General features: G+C 36.5%; 1 pseudogene; it reads right to left on the reverse strand.

Moving 5' to 3' along the window:
* Positions 1-523: 523 nt before the first annotated feature.
* Positions 524-17,442, reverse strand: part of LOC113633682 (metalloendopeptidase OMA1, mitochondrial-like) — a 42,668-nt pseudogene continuing 25,749 nt past the window's right edge.

Consider the following 17,442-nt stretch of genomic DNA (forward strand, 5'->3'; position numbering starts at 1 on the left):
TTTCACTGAGGTGGTCTGTTAATTGAGCAAAAGACTTAATTTTGAATGTTTTCTTAAATATCAAGACAATACCCCAAGGTATCTTTAGCTTCTCTTCCACTCTCGAGCCAGGTACATGGCATCCTCCAAATGGAGGCTAAAGACTGAGCTGCTTGATTTTTCAGAGACTGAGTAACAGGCTTTCTGCAAGGATGGATTGATTTCTGGGTCACTTTCCCCACAGGCTTAGAGTAATCCCTTGCACACAGTAGAGATGCAATTAATACTTTTTTTTAAGTGTAATATAAATTTATTCTGTGACATTTTTCTCATTGAAAAATTTTAAAATAGATTAAAATAATCAGTGTTTCATAAAAAATAAATACATCAGAGGAATTTAGTTAACGCCTGTAACATAGATGGCTTGACCCTGACTATCCACTTTCGTTTTCATGTCAAACATTTTTAATAAAGTAATATAAAAATGATAGATTGCTGCATTCTACAGCAATCTATCTACAGCAATCTATGTGTCTCAAACATTTCAAATCAACTTCCAGTCTTTTTTCTCAACTCTGTATGTTAATGGCATTTGCTCCTGTTTTTAAATGGGAAGAGTATCCATTTTTTTAACAGTGATAATTAGGTCTTCTTTTTCCGATTCTTCAAGAAAATGCTTGATGCCAAGTTTGAATAGTAATTGAGGGTCTGGTCCAGAAAGCAGTAGGCAATTACAGACAGCCAGTGGTAAGAATCTATCAAAGTGCTCAGCTCAATTTCCATGACAAGGGTGTGTGCATAACCATTCTGGAAACTTGGGATGACCATGGAGGCTACCTGCAAATTTCATCTGCTGCTGAAACACTGGACTGGCTCTGACATCCACACAAGACTTTGCAGCAAATTATAGTCCAATTTTGTCAACTGCAGCCTCTAATATTCTACTGTTTGGTCAATCAAACATATACTCTTGCAATGCGGACTTTCTCAAAAGTGCCCAACTATCTCAAGGACAAACTGCCCAAATCACTGTGTGAAAAATCAAACCTAAGAAATCCAATAAATCAATCAAGCTAGTCTTTTATTGCAGCCTGCCAAAGTGCTGCACGTTCTATTTCATAGCCCAGAAAGAAGAAAAGTTGATGAATAACAGTTCCACTATGTAAAAGCTCAGTGAAGATAAACATTTGTCCATTTGGAATCACAAAGGAAGTGCTGGCTCAGCACATATACTAAAATTGGAATCACAAAGGCATTTATCTGGGGAATCAACCACATGAATAATCTCAGAGATCCCTAGGATATCTTTACTGTGCTCAGTTAGATGATAAACCACGTCTTGTCCTTAACAGTGGTATTGGTTGTTTTTCTTTTTCTTATTTTATTGCAGTATAGTTGATTTACAATGTTATGTTAATTTCTGCTATACAGCAAAGTGATTCAGTTATATATACATATTATTTTTCATATTCTTGTCTTTTATGGTTTATCACGGGATACTGAATATAGTTCCCTGTGCTATACAGTAGGACCTTGTTTATAAATCCTATATATACTAGTTTGCATCTGCTAATCCCAAATGCCAAGGGGGAAGGGTGTGAGGGAGGGAAGGATTGGGATTTGGGGCATCTTTCTGAGTTAGCATATCATTTTAAAATTCTTCCATTCATGTTTCATGTTCCAGTACTGATAAAATTCTGAAATGTTCTTTTCCCGATTATAGTAGCTTGCTCTTTCCTATGACTGGACTTACTCCAGCTGAGTAAAATAAAACAACTGCAAGTAGCAATCCAAGTAATAACTTCCAATTTTTGTCTTCTTTATACTTTCTTTAGATAGTTCCTTCTGATTAGGAGGAAGTATTTGCCACCATTTCCTTATTTCCCTGAATACTTACAATGATTACAAGTAGTTTCTGCACTGGTTTAAGAATTATCAATAAGAGAGGAATCGGTCAAGTTGAAACTGTGAAATGTGGAAACTCCTGATGTCTCTTATGGGAGAACAATTTGGAGGACACAATATTGAAAGAGCAGGGATGAACACAACTTCTTTTATCAGTAGGTGCCTTGAAAAAGAGTCATTCTATGCAGTAATTTTTGTGTAGTCATCCAAATTTCCTTACATCTGGTACTCTAGAGGCATCCTGTTCTTTTGTTATTGAAAATCCTATGGAAATAAAAGTTTCCAAGCAGAAAAGTCAACTTACCACACTGATTTATTCCCAGGCCCTGATACTGACTTACTATATGGCTCATTTGCACTAAATGACAGTCTGGTGAGGTTACAGCTAGTGTGTTACATTTTCTCCAGTTGGCCAGTGAATTAAATCAGAAGAAAACACAATTTCTACTAGCGGACTACAATCCACAGATGAAGCTTATCTTTCTTTTGCTTGATTTATCCTAACAGTGGCAAAAGTGATGAGTCCCTCCAATTAGTGACTGTGTTTGTTTATTTGCTTTTCTGGTTGAGTTAGTAAGCTTTGCAATTGTCTGTATCTTTTTCTCCCTTACTGTAAACTCAATGAAAGAAAGGGTTTTGGCTTGATTCCCATTAGAACACCAACACCAGACACAATACCTGCAAATAATAGATGCTCAGTCAATACGTTGAAGGAAAGAATGTATGAACAAGTAAAGCTGAGTTTTTTTTTTTTGCAAATCTGATTCTTGAACGCTCATTAGAGCACTATGGTATAGTCAATTAGCCTTGAACTAGAAATCAAATACTCAGATTCAAGGCACTATTCCATCCATTTTTATTATCTATCCTTTCATAAATCGTGAAAGCTCTGAGATTCAATTTCCCTACTTGAAAAATGAGTAGAAATCAATCTCACCAGCTAATTCTACTAAGATCTGGAGACTTTATCTACATAAGGCCAATGAAAGCACTGTGAGTTTTAAGCTGCTGTATAAATGCGTGATCCAACATGGCGTGTCACACTGACATCAATCAGGGAAATAATTTACAAAGTGAGTGGGAAGTGTCAGGAGGTAGAGAATGCTTAATTTGCCAGAATTTTCAGGGCAGTATGGTATATAGTTGGGAAAAAACGTTTGATAAGCTACAGGAGCTGTAAGTGCAATCCCTTACCACTCCCATTCATGTTCCACTTTCAAGTAATACCCAATAAAACTTTCTTGTAAGAAGAAGTTCTCCACTGGACTTCCCTGGTGGCACAGTGGTTAACAATCCACCTGCCAATGCAGGGGACACAGGTTCGAGCCCTGGTGCAGGATCATGCCGCAGAGCAACTAAGCCCATGTGCCACAACTACTGAGCCTGTGCTCTAGAGCCCATGAACCACAACTACTGAGCCCACATGCCACAACTACTGAAGCCCGTGCACCGAGAGCCCGTGCTCTGCAACAAGAGAAGCCACCGCAATGAGAAGCCCGCGTACTGCAACAAAGAACAGCCCCTGCTTGTCACAACTAAAGAAAGCCCACATGCGGCAATGAAGGCCCAACACAGCCAAAAATAAATAATAAATAAATTAATTAATTAAAAAAAAAAGAAGAAGAAGGTCTCCACTTAATTGCAGATCTTTCGAAAATAGGGTGCAATATAAGTATGGAGCCAGAGGTGTGTTGCTTGAGGAACAGAGGGTGAATTTTTTTCTACAACTTTCCCTAGAAATTAATCAAAGAGACAAAATTTTATTTCTTTAAAGTAAAACTTTGAGATGATGCCTGCCTACCAAAGATACCAAATCAAAAGGCTGCCTGGGATGTACACATATTGTAATGGTCCAACCTCATATATAATCATGTCAGAATCATCTTGGACTATATCAGACCTAAAGAAAATCTCATCTTTGTTCTATAAAGTCAGAATATATTAATGTAGGTGAGACCAAGCTCAATCTTCTTAGCCAAAAAGTTAATCTCACATAGTAATGTGGGGACAAGCCCGGAGCCAAAACCCAGTATTCTACCTCATGCAGTACGAAATGTTTTACAAGTGATTATATTTTAAGTATTGATTAAAAAGCATTGGACAGATCAGTTCTTTGTACCATGTTTTTCCATTCCTTTTTTCCAAATGGATGGACTACATTTAAACTAGGCAGATGAAAACTGGTAACAGCTTGCTAATGGAAGTCAGAATCTTAGCTCATTTTATTCAAGTGTCCCTTCATTTATTCCTTAATTCATCAAACATGTATTAGATGCCTAAATGGTCCAAGCATCTGGAGTTGCATAGGGAATTACAGTAAATACAAACAAACATTGTGTGTATGTGTGATCTGAAATGTTTACTAGTTACGGTCTGAGATAAGAAACATACCAATAAGTAAAACATTTGGCTCTTGGGCTAATTTCCAAGACAATTTCGAAAAAATGTCTATTTTCTGTGTTCCCTCTTCACAACTGTGTTGAATCTGGAATATAAAGCCACTAGAGATTTGACCGCAGTATTTCATTTCTCTTATACAAATTCAATAGAATACTGACATTCAAATTATGCCTACTCTCATCTTGATACATTTCCAAGATTACCTGAAAATTTTAAAACAGTTTGAAACATGCATTAATTAATTCATTCAGCAAACATTTACAATGCCCATCATGTGTCCTGCACAGTGAATAAGTACTGGGGGGTTAAAACACAAATGAGCCTGCTCCAGAAGAACTCATTATTTGTAAAAAATATGGCTAACCTAATTTAGAATTTACTATATGACTACAAAGATAAAATTGGGAGGATGCTTTGAAATGCCTTTCTATGGCTATGAAAAATTTGTCCAAGATCTTTGGCCCTCCTTACAATTTTCCTCCCTAGCAGCTTATTTTCTAATAAGTTTTCTACCTTTCCCCTTCTCTTTCTCCTTTCTCTTCCCCTTCCCTCTCCCCTTCTTCTTCCTCCTCTTCTTCTTCTCTCCTTCTTCTTTTTCTGCTTCTTTTTCTTCTTCTCCTCCTCCTTGTCCTTCTCTTCTTCCTTCTTTTCTTTTTTTAGTGGATGACCCTCTATGTCTATGACTATATATGAACTGGACCTTCATCTGACTGAGTAGTTTTAGATCTATGTTTCCAGAATTCTTTAGAGCTTTCTGTGGAGACTCCTTGGGGATGACTAATCCAGTGGCATTCCAGGCTCACTTTCTTCACCTGATCTCTGGCAGCTTCACAAAGAACTGCTATTTAAATTGGGGCTTTGAGAAAATTTCATTTGAAAAAAGAGTTCTTAGACATCTTTAAATTTTAAAGTCACTCTCTTTCTTGTCTAATTTTTATCTTTGGAGGATAAACTGAGGAAAACAGAGGAGAAGTGATAGTATCAATACTATATAGCTACCTAGAGAGAACTATATTTGAACATGGGTCTTTCATTCTCAGATGCTCATCCCTTTAGGTTATTCTAGGCAACAGTTCTCCTCTGCCACATTGCCCACTGTAGAGGTAGAAATCTCTGTCTGGAATTGTAATGACAAGAGTGTCACCATGTGCTGTGTGTTTCCCCTCAAGTGTAGACTTAACCACCTCTTAACTTCCTTTTAGCTTTAATCAGGAACACTCTGTCCATAATTTTCAAAATGTAATTCAATTTAGAAGACATGAGCTATGAATTTACTAAATTGACTATGCTAGTTTGTAAACACTAGGTTAAAATATATATATAATCCTTGCAAAGGAGTTTCTTATCAACTTCTTTAGGGATTGGGGATGCAGACATGCATACATCTTCAGTGAAACTATATCTATATTAGTGTCTTGTTGTTATGAGTTGAATTGTGTCCCTCAAAAGACATGCTGAAGTTCTAACCCCCAGTACCTCATAAAGTGGCCTTATTTAGAAATAAGGTGATTGCAGATGTGACTTATAAATTAAAGTGAGGTCATACTGGAATAGGGTGGGGCCCTAATCCAACATGATTGGTGTCCTTATAAGAAGATGGCCATGTGAAGACAAGAGACACAGGGAGAACACCGTGTGAAGATGGAGGCAGAGATTGGAGTGATGCACCTATAGTCCAAAGAATACAAAAGACTGCCAGCCATCATTAGAAGCTAGGAGGATGTCATGGACTAGATTCTCCCTCAGAGTCCTCAGAAGAAACCAAACCTGATCTTGACTCTCAAATTTCAGACTTCTAGCCTCCAAAACTGTTAAACAATAAACTATTGTTTTAAGCCACCCAGTTTGTGGTATTTTGTTACGGCAGCCACAGGAAACTTATACACATGCATAAAGTTCACAGATGAAGAAGCCATTATCAACTTTGCCATGTGTCTGGCACTCTGCTGGGAGAAGCTGACATTTGAGTTGGGCACTCAGGAGGAAGTCGGAGTCAGCCAGAGAGAAAAGGGAGTATGTGTGTTTACAGCACAGAAGAAAGCAGGAGCAAAGGACAGGAGTTGGAAAGGTCTTTTGGTGTTTGAGCAATGCTGAGTAGCTCTGTATAGCTCCAGTGTGGAACATAAATTGCTTGGTGCTTGGGCAAAGACTGATGCAATGCCCTTTTGCAACAAGAGAGTTTACTTAAATCAAGAAAAACTTCAAGTTTTGGAATCACTGTGTGTGTGTGTGTGTGTGTGTGTGTGTGTGTGTGTGTGTGTGTGTGAGTTTAAATATGTACTTATCCCCAGATGGTTTTTCTTTCTTTCTTTTAATTTCTTTTTAATTATGGCAGCTATTCTCCAAACATGTTTTTGTTTATCTCAAACTAAGTATACAGTTTCAACATATGGAGCATATTTTGTTTTACTTCAGTTTATCTTAAGAAATCAGCTTTCCTAACTCTTGTTGGCAGTGAACCCAAATGATTTCTTACTTTTTCTTTCCCTCTCTACTTTCTCCTTTTTTCTTTTCTCTCAGTTACAATTTATCTCGATCTCCCTCACTCTCACTTTCTCTCCTTTCCTCTCTCCCTCCTTTCCTCCCTTCTTTGCTTTTTTCCTTCCTTCCTCCCTACTACCTTTCCTCCTTCCTTTCTCCCTTCCTTCTCTTCCTTTTCCTTCTGGGAGGTCACAAAAGATTTCCCATGTTGATGAACCAGCTCATTTAGTGGCAGAAACCAATAGTTCCTTGGCTTGTGGACATTTAATCAGCCTAGAAAATACACAAACTGGAAATAATGTTAGTAAACAAGTCAGGGATATTATTTGCTCTTTCATTTATAATATTATGAACCTGGCATTCTAGTCTGTTCATAATCTGAGCCCAAACTATATTATCACCCTTAGTTTTGCATGATGTGTTTTCAAACCTCAGTGTATTTGGATCTCCTGTTCTTCCTTTTCTTAGGAAGCTTATTTTCATCCTCTCAGCCTACAGCACTCCACTTACCCTTCAAGATCCAGCTCAAATATCCCTCCTTTTAAACGCATTTTATGATGCTCACTGGCAGAATTAATCTTTTTCTCCCCTGGATTCTCCTAGAGCTTTGTACATTCCTCTATCTTTGCTTTATTATGATTGGTATTTATTTTCAGACATGTCTCCTCCATTAAACTGAGGTCAAAAATGGTTTCTCATTGTCGCAAAATCTGCTGTGTCCAATAGGCACAAAGCACTTCATAAATTCTCACTGAAGACATGCTTGAGTGGGAAGAGATTGCTATCCTCATACAAGAAGCAAAAAGCTTGTCTTTAATATCCATGCAACTCTTCCTTAAAATCATTTGCAAACTTCCCAATGTGAAGGGCACTAGAAATGTCAGAAACTGAGCATTTGAAGAGAAATCCACTTAGAAAGCTGAGTATAATATTGATAAGGAAAAATAAAATAAAATAAAATATTGATAGTGGAACTTATCCTTTCTTGGTGTGTATATTCATGTAGCAGAAACTGGGCATTCTAGTGGACTTCAAGTACAGTGTAGGAGCTCAGTGATATATTCATGAATGTTTCTGCAGTGTCACTAGAAGAAATAGTTTTACCACTCATACCAAGCCTGAAATCAGTTACACTATGCTGAGATAGTTTATAAGTGCAACTGTGCTGTGACTCATGAGGTCTGCCAGAAGAATGAAAGTATAAGTAGGGGCACATGTGTCATGTATACTTAATGTCTGTACTCCCCCAAAACAGAGCCTATGTCTTTCTTCTTAAAACCCCCAGCACATTACTTGACACATTGAATATGATCTACAAAGGGCTTTTGAATGAATGAATGAAGATTGTCTAACCTGATACATAGCAGGAATGCAAAGTCACAATCTTCATGGTTGCAGCTCTATAATTCCTGCATCTGTCCATTACTATTAGCATTTTCAATGACTTTGTGATATAAGAAACTTTTTAAATTATATTGCATGACCCTTAATTTCAGCAACTTATTTCCAGCATCAATGACCTTGATCATGACCTTATCTGTCCTTCAAGCATTGCTTAATAGAAGTCTGTGCACCGAGTAGGGATAATGGTCCATGGACTAAGTAAGCATAGGTTCTGACCATGTTACTTACAATGACTATAGTCCCCTATCCCTAACTACCTCCTTCTAACAAGGGCCTTGGAAGTCTCAGTGATATAAGCTGCTAAGGAAAAAAATGTGGAGAGGATAAAACAGATGAGGTGGGTTCTGATCCCAAGTAGGGAGGTATAATGGACAGTAGCATGCGTGGTGGAGGGTCTGATATAGGAGGAGGAATAGAGGTGTAGTGGTGGTGTACAGGGACCCATAGGCACCCTGGATCAGCCTCACCACACCGCCCCCCGCGAGTCACTGTTCCCCTCCCTGGGGTCCTCACCTTCATTTCTCATGGGCAAATTGAACAGTTTCTTATCTTAGAGCAGTAAGAGATATTTACATGAGTATGACACATTTTCACTGAAGAGCTTGTGTTAGGGTGTGCATCTGCCCCATGAGGACAATGAGATTTTGTTACCTGGGAAACATTGTAACTTTCCCGTACCTGGGTATTCCCATCCTCATTGGAAAGGTGGTGTGTGAAGGAACTGAGATTACAAATGAGGAAGAGTTTATAGAATGTCAAATGCTGCAGAAATACGTCTTGATTATTATCTTGATATTGTCCTTAAGGTAGGATAGGATTGGGAGATTGGGACTGACATATATACACTATTGATACTATGTATAAAATAGGTAACTATTGAGAATCTATTGTATAGCTCAGGGAACTCTACTCAATGCTCTGTGTAATTGACCTAAATCAGAAGGAAATCTAAGAAAGAGGGGATATATGTATATGTATAGCTGATTCACTTTGCTGTACAGTAGAAACTAATACAACAAGATAAAGCAAATATACTCCAATAAAAATTAATTTTAAAAAAAGGTAGGATAGGATTTCTCAAATGAGGAAACAGTCTCAGCCAGGTCAAGGACCAGAGATGAAGGAGCACACAGCTTACCAGCAGCAGAGTTCTAGAACCTGGTCTTGTTACTTTCACCCCAGTCTGTTTTTATTTTTGCTTCCCCCATGCTCATCCTCAGAAACCAGGTTGTCTCTGATGTAACAACATATGAACTTTAGTTAGGAGGTGTTTTTTCATTACAAAAGGGTAACCTTACCTGTTACATTCATGATCATTTAGATAGCTTGTTTTCTTTTAGTTTAAACCTAAAATTAAATAATCTAAATAAGGAATATATTTTTATAGCTAGAAGGGAATTTTCTGGTTAAACGTCTCACAGAGCTGGATCCTGAGGCTCTGAGTGGTTGATAAATAGCTTACCTGGTGACAAATGAACTACAGTGGTAGCACCAGTGCAATAGCCCCTTGCCCATGCATGTCACCAGGCCCCATGCTGCCTTTCCTTTACAGAGCACCAAGTTAAATCAAGAGATAACAATCTTCAGAAGCAACATTAAACACTTCACGCAGTACCTGACAGTAGACTCCTAAACCCCCAACACAGTCAAGCCAGGAGTCTTAAGAACATTTACATACATATTTGGAAGCTGTATTCAGCAAGCAGTTGTTCTTAGGTGCTCTGAGTAAAAGAAAATAGTTTTGATCGGGAAGGAGATGAGTCACTATCCCCATATCTTGCATTGGAAAGAGGGTATGGTGCAGTCCTCACTAGAAAGCAAACCTGGGAGGAAGGTGGGCAAGACTCCCAGGCGGAAATTTATTGTCTTTGCTGCAGGACCACTCACCTACCAACCCATCAGTCACCAGCTTATATGTTTCTCTCCACTGCTTCCTTCACTCTCCAGTGGGGAGAATTCTCCTCTGTCCTTTGGCTCATGAAACAACCTGGGTTTCTCTGACTCTCCCCACTTCAGCTAAGAAGCCCACATTTATGTTTAATCAAACTACAAATGCAGAATTGTCAGTCTCTGGGTGGCTTCTTTAGAAACAGCCAGAGGCTGCATATTTGATGCTTTGAAGCACATTTTCACCCCAGGAGTTAAGCTAACGTCTGTTGAGAATTGTCTCCAGCTCTGTCACTGTTGAAACAGAAGCTCCTCCATAAACCCCACTTTTATGCCATGAAAAGACTCCACTCTATGCTAAGACGTTAAGAATAGTTAGGGGGAAACGTTCTAGTCATTTAAAATAAGAAATCAGCAAAACTTCCACAAACCTTCATGTTAACATAGTGATTCCTAATTTACAAAGCACTTTCTCCTGGCTAGCCTTGCCCCTGTTTGACTTTAAACCACAGAACAACTGCATTGGTTAGAAAGAGTTTGTTGTGGAAATCTCCCTTACACTCCATCCAGTACCAATGACAAAACTCGGGTCCTTGAAAAAGCCATGCTCCTCTCACCACCAACATCTGCTCCCACTATTTTCTCTTTCAGGACTTCCCAAGGGAAAATTGCCCACCCTCTCCCCCTCTATCCCTACTCCAAACATTCCTTATGTGCATAGGAATGAAACATAGAATCATGTTTCTATCTTCCAGAGTATCTGAAATCAGTTTCTGGTTATTCATTTTTCAGTATGCTTATTTTAATATTTGTCACCCTATAAGGTTACACATCATTTCTGTGCTTAGCTTACTATTATATCTTTAGCATATGTCTAGCATATAATGGCTCAATAAATACTTCAGAATGAAATGAATGACCACCACCCACCTTTCTTTTCAACTGAGAAATCTGAAGCTCAAAGCAACATGCCAAATATCATGTTACTAATAAGGCTTTTTGATGTCAGAGAGACTTGAAATCTCCAATTTCAAATTTTAGCATTGGCATTTACTCATTTGGGTGATTTTCTTTAAATCTCTGGTTCTCTTTTCTTTTATCTGTTAAATTCATATAATAGAAACTAACAGGATTGTAAGTTCTATAAGAAATAAATTACATATAGTGTTTGTGTACTCAATATACCCTTAATAAATCCATTCATATCTTTTAAATCAATTAGTTGGACCACTGATCCTAGGCTACGAAGCTATTTCTATATATTTCAAAATCATCAATATCTCTTCTTACAAGAGGAAAATCTGAAGCAGAGGGCAAGTAGTCAGTGCTAAAAGCAATTGTTTCTCTTTATCTTTTCTCCTTTAGCTCATAACGCAGTGACAGAAAAGACTGTGAAATAAAATTTTCAAGGTAATAGAAATAGAAGCAAAACTAATATTTATTTAGTTTATTTAGCATCTTCCTAAATGCCTGGTATAATGCTTGTTGCCTTGTCAATTATTCACATTAACAAGGATTGTTTGAAAGACAAGCCCAAGATGGAGATGTTTAGGAGAAAATGAAGAGTTCTCATGGTAAAATCAAAGAGTGAAGGCACAGTGTTTTTACTGGCAGATTTGCTAAGGTATGGAGCTAAGGAAACAGCCAAGATATTAGTTAAAGAAGTTGTCTGAAGAGAAGGCTTATGCAGCTTAAAACCAAAAAAGGAAAGAAAATGAAAGAAAGAAATAAGAACAAAAAAGAAATAAAGTAAGCATTAAATATCAAGAGATGTTCCACTCAAGTTTCTTGACACTTAATCTTGTGTTTGATCCACCAGGCCACCTGTGTTGCTCTATAATATTATTATGTCCAATGTATAATTTATATTTTCTGTATTGTATTCCAAATCTATTAAAGGCAGAACACAGACCAAAGATATATATATATATATATATATATATATATATACACATAAATCACAGCATAGAAATAGCAAGGGAATATAAAAATATTACCCTTCAAATATTCTATTTCAGGCTGAAAATGAAAGAAGGATATTGGAAAACCCACACGTATATGACTTAATATATATTATCTAGTTCATTTAACTTCAAAACTGCTTTAATACAGCTACATTAGAAGCAGTAATTATACATATTTAAAACTTTGGCTGGAGAGAGCTGACTGAGAACATTGACATGGGTAACAAGACGTTTGTGTAAGAGAACATGCAGGGGACTTGGAGTCAAAAGGAACTGGGATCAAATTCTAGCTCTGCCACTTATGATCTCTGTCATACTAATGTTAGAAAATGAAGTCTGGGGTTAGTAATGCCTACGTCGTAGGATAGATATGAGTAAATAAAGTTGAAATAAGATTGAAAATAATAATTATTGAAAATAATATGAGTAGCTTCTATATACTAATACTTGTAATACAGTCTACATTTAATAAATAGTGTCTTTTTCTCCCAAAAGCATTTGTTGTTTTTAAATAGGAGAGAAAAGATAAAGTATCTTTGAAATACTAAATGATGTGCATCAGCCATGCTGCTGGAAACAAGAAAGTAAATGTGCTTTGCTTATCAGAATGGTGCCACTGTCATCTACCATGCACCTGTTTCTTTCCTTCTCCTCCACCTTTACCTCAACTATTGAAGTAAAAAAATGATTGAGGTGATACAAAGGCCTACCTTATTCTAAAGGAGACTGAGGTCATACAAACACATCCAAGCAAGCTGGTGATCTTCAGGAAGGAAAAGAATTCAAGCATTTTTTTTCTGCATATATAGACACCCAAGTCATTATATTTTTCTTGACTTATTGCACTGGCTAAAACATCTATTACAATATTGAATAGAAGTGACTGAGTATTCTTCTCTGTTCCTAACTTTCAAGGGAAAGCATTTGGGTTTTTTACCATTAAATGTGGTGTGAAGTATATGATTTTCATAGATGCCTTTTATTAGACTAAGGAATGTGACTTCTATTTCTAGGTTGATGAGACGTTTTTTTTTTCAGGAATAGATATTGGATAGTGATACATGTTATTCTGCATCTACTGAGATAATCATATTTTTTAGCCTGTTAATCTGGTTAATTAAATTGATGAAGTCAAATATTAAAATATTAAGCCAATCTTGCATTACTAGGATATAACAATTTTGATCATGATGTATTATCCTTTTATATATGATTTGACTTAAGTTAGCAAAACTATATTAAGAAATTTTGGATGCATATTCATACGGAATATAAATCTGTAATTTCTTTTTCTTATAATTTCTTTGTCTGGCTTTGGTATTCAAAGAACACTATCCTTATAGAAAGATTTGTGTTGTGTTCTTTCTTCAAATTTCTGGAAGAATTTTTAAAGAATTGTGCTTTTTCTTTCTTAAATACTTGGTATAATTCACTATTAAAACAGCATGGCCTAGAGTTCTCTTAGTGTGAGGTTTTTCACTGTATTTCAATTTTTAAAATAAATATAGTGCTGTACAGGTTATTTATATCTGCTTTCATGAGCATTGGTATTTATTGTCTTTCAAAGAATTTTTCCATTTCATCTAAGTAATTGAACTCTGCAAGCATTTTTAATTACTAAATGTATAAAGTAATTATGAAAAGCAACCTGAAAGCTTTTGAAATTTTATAAAGAAATAGATTATGGTACTTTACTGCTTAAATCATCCTAATACTTTCTATTGAGCTCCCTACTGAACTCGAATTTCATATGAATCTTGTAATGCAGCCCATTAATTATCTTAAAATTTGAAGTTTGCATGACCTGCAAGTTCCTCCGTGATCTTACCCTTCTTCCCTTGGCACTCAGGCCTTCTGTTTCCCATACCTACAAAGTTATCTCCCACAGCAGAGACTTCACACAGTCATTTCTTCTGCTGGAATATTTTTTCTATGATTATTATATGGCTGGCTGCTTCTCAACATTCAAGTTTCAACTCAAATATGACATCCCTAGGAAGTCTTTCTTGGCTATGCTAGTTAGAGTTGTGGGCTTACTATGCACTGAAATAGTAAGAATTCTAAGATGACCCACAATTACCCATACCCACATACAATCCAGTCTTTTTGAGTGTGGATAAGACCTGTGAATACGTTAGAATATCACTGTCATGATTTATGCCATGTTGTTTGGCACAAGTGAGTATGCAGATGTAATTAAGGCTCCTAGTAAGTTGACTATAAATTAATCCAAAGGGCCATTATCTTGGGTGGCCTTGACATAATCAAGCAAATCCTTTGAAAGCAGAAATATTCTTCTGTTTCTATGGGAGAGGTAAAAAATCATTTTGTGAGAGAGTCCACAGAGAGTCATATGGCATAGACCTCAGGATGGCCTCAAGATGCTGAGATTACCTCTGGCCAACAGCCAGTAAGAAAACAAAAACCTTAGTCCTACAATTGCAAGGAACTGAATTCTGCCATCAACATGAATGTGCTTGGAAGAGGACCCTGAGCTCCACATGAGACTATAACTCCAGTTAGCATCCTGATTTCAGCTTGATGAGACCTTGAGCAGATGGCCCAGTTAACTCATGCTCAGACTCCCGATCTAGGAAAACTGTGAGTTGATAAATTGTTCTGCATTAAATTGCTAGAATTCTAGCAATTTGTTATGCAGAAATAGAAAATGAATATACCCAAAGCCACTCTCTATTACACTGCATTATTTTATTTTCTTCATAGCTTAAAACTTTGAAGTTATATATTTTCTTGTTTATTTCAGTATTTACCCCAGAATATACATTCTACTAGAAGAGCAATTTTGGTTGTCATTCTGCCAGGTTGATTCTTGCCATTCTGGCTATTTGAGAGGTAGATTGGAGAGAATTATAAATCTGTTTCTGTTTTTCTGTTTAAAAAAGAGAAGCTAATATATACTGCATAATATTGAGATTTTTCTCAGTGGGACAAAATAATCTTTCTTTGGTATTCTTCAATTTACTAAATAATTAAATATGAAGGAAAGTCTAAAACTTCTTCAAAATGAGAGAACCAAGCCAAGATTTCACATAAATCAGAGGCATGTAGCTCTGTTATTTTTCAAATAATACAATTGTTTATGGAAGCCATGCAACATTTCAGAACAGAATTTTATTTTGCATAATGAATATACATAAAATTTTTTTTGGATTTTTCCCTCTGTTGTTATTGTGACCACATGTGGTGATGGTGCCAGAACATTCCTCCCTTGTGTGTTTCATGCCCAAAGTGATCCTTATACTCAGGGTTTCCAGCATATCTGTCTGTTTTGTCAATTCTTGCTATTGTTATCCTGAAAAGGTAATCACAACTGCCTGAGCCAAAGAGGAGGGAGAGAGAACCACATGATTGTCTTTTATCCTCCTACGGGAAGAATTTAACTCCTTTACTTTTACTGAACTAGCAAGCAAAAACTACACTGATTAATTGTTTTTAAATCATCATACTTCCAGGTAATATATCCTCTTGGGTAAAAATTCAAGTCTAGAACTTTGTGGCCCACTATATTCATGTTCAAAATCTTATAGCTAAACAAAGAAATGTTGCATTTGTTATCACCTTGAATTCAGGTGTATTGAAACATCCAACCTGTACTCTTCCTGAGTGTCTAACATTTGTGGCTGTTAGCAACTGCAAACTTGTGAAATATGCAATGTCACCTTCAAATTCCAGGTCTTCAAAATGTTACAAGATTATATTGGATAAACATGTTTTGCCTTCAGCTGGTCAAGCTGCTTGGTAAAAGCCCTAAACCCCAAACTCTCCATTTAAACCAGTTTCAGTAACATCAACAGAATCCATTCCAAGATTTCAAACATGGTAAACATCTTCAAACGTATGTCTAGAAGTACTAATATCTTTTTTGTATGAGTTAAAAGATTCTAGAAATTACTCTATTCAAAATAAATACATTTCCCATTGATCCTCATTGGTACCTAAAATTTTACCATTAAATTAAAAAAATTTTTTTGTGCTCAAGATTTACAGCTTACAAAATGATGGGTGTGTGTTTGCAATTTGTTCCCTGAAACAGAAATCTAGCTTAACCTGGTAGATAGAAAAGCATATTGGGAAGGGAACAACCAGGCAGTCCAGGCTTAAATCTTGTATCCATTTCTTATTGAAATGAAAACTTCTGGACCAGAGTATCCTCACATGTTAAAACCTAATTCAATAACGCATCTTACAAGACTGTCATGAATATGTTACATAATGTAAGAAAAAGACCAAAACAAAACATGATTATTAGTAGCTATTATTGTTTTTATTTTAGGTGACCTGCTAACATTTATTGAGTGTTCTCTATAGACAGTCTATACATACATAGAGATGGAATAGGTTTGTTTTATGTGAATTCCAGGACAAAATAAGAATCAAAGAAGAAAACCATAGGGAGAAACAAAATTTACTTCATTCTAAAGAAAAGAAAAAATAAATTATTATTAATCATTTTAGTATTGTTGCTATTACTTATTGACTGACTCCTTTCTATAGTCAAGTTATTGTGTTAATTGCTTTCATGGATTATCTTATTAAATTTTCACAACCCAACATTTATTACTATTTTTCGGAGAATCACACTGAGTAAGTTCACAAAGAGCTTTGCAGCTATGACCTGATCTCAGGTATGTTGAATTACAGGAAGGTGTTGACCAGAAACAAATAGACTGCCAGATATTTCTCCAGCAAAGACAGGTGTATTCATGATCAGCAGAGAATTGCAATTTGGGGTCTGCAACCATGAGACACAGGTAAGTCCTCCACACAAAGGAGAATGTTTTTATAGAGAGGAAGAGGAATTTGGGAAGTCTATCTTAAACAAAGAGCCTATGGCTTTTCATTGGCCAGAGTCCTTGCAAAGAAAGAAGAGGAATCTCTTCTTCCTGTTGGGCTTTGCTATGTTCACAAGGTGTGAGAGCACCCCCTTCTGGTCTCCCAACCCTATTTAATTGAGGTTTCTTTTTATTAATTTTTTTCCAGGGGATAACAATGGGATTTGTAGGACAGCTAACTTGGAGGTACAAGGTAACTCTCAATTAGACTTTGTATAACCTCACTTAAGTTGCTAAAGATTTATTAAAGTACAGAGTCTAGATTCAATGTCATGGAGGTCTTACTTGACCCCAGTACATTTATTTCACATGGACATTTGGAGAGTTTTGGGGATGTGATGCCAATCACATGGTGGTAAAAGTTGGGAGTATTTTGTGATATTGTGATTTATAATAAGAAATGCTTATTTGGTCTTTGTCCCCTCTTCTGGCACAGACCTCCATAAAAATCTTGGAACTTCTTAAGTGATAAGAACAATAAAAGCGTCTTTTGTTATGTTAATGAGGCGGCTTTTGGAAAGAACTTAAGGATGAGAGCGGGTTGCCAGTGGATCCAATCATGTGATTAT

This window comes from Aethalodelphis obliquidens, unplaced genomic scaffold (genome assembly GCF_003676395.1).
Source record: "Aethalodelphis obliquidens isolate GAN/ISIS:26980383/991018 unplaced genomic scaffold, ASM367639v1 scaffold41, whole genome shotgun sequence".
Classification (NCBI taxonomy): Eukaryota; Metazoa; Chordata; class Mammalia; order Artiodactyla; family Delphinidae; genus Aethalodelphis; species Aethalodelphis obliquidens.